We start from the raw sequence: 3,576 nt of genomic DNA on the forward strand, positions 1-3,576 counted from the left end.
GCGGAGGTCGCCGGAATCGACGGTCACTGGTCGCGGTGCGAGGGTTCGCACGAGAGAGAGAGATGGGTTGCGAGAGGGATGGATGGGTAGGGGATTCGGTGGATCTGGCAGGTGTTGTGAGATAAGAGGAAGGGAGGTGGAAGGCCGACGACGAGTTGTTGGAGGAGAGAGGCGAAGAGGGGTTGGGTGGCGGCGATGTGAGATGATAGGGAATGGGAGGGCGCTGCGGGGAGGGAGGAGGGTGCCTGGAGTGTGTTAGGGTTAGGTTTTTATACGGGGAACGATCAGCCGGGCATTAGTGGGCTTGTGGGGCTGTAACAGCCCATTCATGACAGTTTTCGAAACTGTCGTCGGAAATTCTTCATGGATTAAGAAGTTGTTTGTAGTGGCCCGACCTCCCCACCATGTTGCGACGGAACAAAAGTATCAAGGGCCAACTATCCGAGAGGCTTGAGCTGAGGCATACATAGTTTACCCAATGAAATGCTAGGGAGTAGATATGCCACAAACAAAACATCAAAGTATAATCAACAAAATGGGTTAGTGCAGCTTGGATCAAGGACATAAAGAGGAAAATAATATTCGCATTTTTTATCAGGTCTTAGCCTTATGGGAGGTGATTTCTGAAGTTCAAATCATACATGGTACTGAAGAAAAATGGATCTGGTCGTGGAATTCCAAAGGTACCTACGCGGCGAAATCTATTTATAAAGTACACTTCGCTGCATCAGTTAAGTGTAGTACTGCTTGCACCATTTGGAAGGCTTGGGCTCCTTTAAAATGCAAGCTCTTTCTCTGGCTGATCCTCAAGGGGTGTGTCTGTATAGCGGACCATCTAGCTAAGCGTTACTTGCCTCATAATGCTGCATGATGTTTCTGCAAGATTGCGCAAGAATCAGTTCATCATCTCTTCATGGGTTGTAGTGTAGTGACCATCATTTGGAGTTCAGTGCTTCTTTGGGCAAAACTGAGCGAGGTCATCCCTCAAAATGCTCCTGATCTCTGGGATTGGTGGCAAGAGGCCAGAAATAGAGTACATGAACCCAGATGGGATCCCTTGAACACTATGGTACCACTAACTATATGGAGTATATGGAGAGAAAGAAATGGCAGAATTTTGAAAATTCACACACGCCGCTTCAAGGAATCATTAATCAAATTAAGATTGACGCGGTGCAATGGGCAGAAGCAAGTCTAGGTCGGTTTGTATTACATTAGTCCCATCATGTTTGCAGTTTTTGTAGATAGTTTTGGTGGTCAGGGCTTTGGGTTTTTTTGTTTGCACAAGTTTGGGTTGTCCTTGTTGTAACTCTAGTGGACGTTGGTCGTGTATTTTCTCCCTCTCTTTTTAATATAATACATGCAGTCCTCCTGCATGGTTCGAGAAAAAACATCAAAGCATATTATTTCTTTGGATATATTAAACACATAAATATTTGTTGGAACATGTAACGTGGAAAAGGGGAATCATGTGCTATAGTATTTATTTAAGAAACTTTCCAACGGAACAATGTCATTCTTAATCTGTACTTTGAGCATGATTGGTTTGATGCCAAAAATTGGCTAGTGCTTGGTTGGTTATCATGTTTACTTGCGAACCTCACAAGAAGTTGTCAATTTTTGGCAACTTTTGATATTGCCAATTGTTGGCTTGCCAAGTATCGGCAATGCCAAATGTTGGCATCAAACCGATTATCCTCTATATTGACAGGTTGGGGTGGGAGGAAATGTTGGAAGGGGAACATGTGCTTAAATCTGGAAGCAAAACCAGGGTTGGTTTTACATGCAGTTAGTGTGCTTCATTCTCTGATAGTACAAATGATTAATCAATTGAAATATACAATTCATAATACTCCCTCCGTTTCATAATTCTTATCATGGTTTTAGTTCAAGGGAGTAACAAATTATATGTCGTGTTCCTTAAAGATAGTGTACTACTACGATAGTGGACCACTTGTTTAAGTTCTAGGAGTACCAAGTGTCCCCTAACAACATATCCCGCACTAATTGCTTGGTGTACCAACTTGTTCCTTTTTAATTATTTCATTGAGGATTTTTAAAATTTTGACGAATTTTGTTCCTTTTTGTTTGTCTCTAAGTTTTGTTACTCTGAGATTGTGACGCAACGCTGACGACCGCTGTGCGCCTGCTCCATCCGCTCTCATGTTTTTTTTAGAAGAACAGGGAACCTTCCCCGGCTCCATTATATTAATGAAACCAAATTCAGTTCAGATTCAATTATTACATAAGCTCACTAAGAGGAGCAGTTCAGAAAGAAGAAACGATGGCATTAAGCCAGTACAAAGGTAAAGCAACCGGATCACAGGCACTGCTAGTATCAGATGCAGATCAGCTCCTGGGATGCCTTGCACGCTTTCAGCGGCGGTGCAGTCACCGCCTGAGGGGATCAGGAAGCCACCAGTGTCGAGGTCGGACTCGACAACGATGCAGCTTCTGAATGCTTCTTGGAGGGGGACGAGAAGCCCACTGCGTCGTCTGAGATCTTCAGCTTGTCCCATGGAGTCACAACCGGGGCTCCAGCGAGCTTCATGATCAGCCACCGATCATCAGTGGTTGTCTCAGATCGGTGGCCAGGTGTGTCGTGAAGGCCTCCAGCCTTTCTATCGCCCCATCTGAAGACAGGATCACCCAGTTCTTGATGGTTTTTAGAACCAGCCTCATCACCTGCTTAATGGATGTCCACATGGTGTTATTGAAAATCGTAGAGTTCCTATATTTCCAAATACACCAAAGTACAGCTGCATTGGCCGTGTTGAGAGCAGAGTGTTTTTTGTTAGCAATCCAGAGTCTGGCCACTGACTCAAAATCAGTTCCGGTATCCACCCCGAAGTGATTTGAGACCAGAGGCCAGATCTGTCTAGAGACCACACAGTCAAAAAACAAATGTGAGCATGTTTCAGCCTCAGAGCAGAACACACACTCAAGCGGCTTAATAATCTATCTTAGGTTATCCCTGGTAATTAGCTTGTTGTTGGCAAGGAGCCACAGGAAGACATGGATTTTTGGTGGAATATTTAGCTTCCACACCGAGGGTATAAAGACTGGTTGCACCCCCCTAAAATTAATCACATGGTAAAGAGAGCTAGTGGAGTAAACCCCCCTGTTCTCCAACTGCCAGACAAGGGCATCAGTTTCATTGGTAAGGGTCAGGCTACTAGTTATCTCCACTAACTGATACCACTGTTCCATGAGTCTATCATCAAAAATCCTTCTAAAAGTGAGCCTAAGTTGCGTACCATCCCATACTTCCCTGACACTATTGGTTTGTTCATTACAAATTGAGTAGATAGGCCAGAATTGCACTGCCAGTGGGGAGGTACCAAACCAGGTGTCTTCCCAAAACCTAACTTTTTCATCCGACCCAACTTTCCACCTATAACCAAGTTTAAGTGCTTGGATAGTGGTTTTCAGCCCCTTCCAGAATCTGGAGGCACTAGGGGATAGGTTAGGAGCAAAAATATTAATCTTACTAGACATGTACTTGTGATCAATGATCATTTTCCATGGTTTTCCTTCACTCTCATAGTATCTCTTCACCCAGGAACCTAGTAAACA

Source organism: Triticum aestivum, chromosome 1B (assembly GCF_018294505.1).
Source record: "Triticum aestivum cultivar Chinese Spring chromosome 1B, IWGSC CS RefSeq v2.1, whole genome shotgun sequence".
In the NCBI taxonomy this organism is placed as follows: domain Eukaryota; kingdom Viridiplantae; phylum Streptophyta; class Magnoliopsida; order Poales; family Poaceae; genus Triticum; species Triticum aestivum.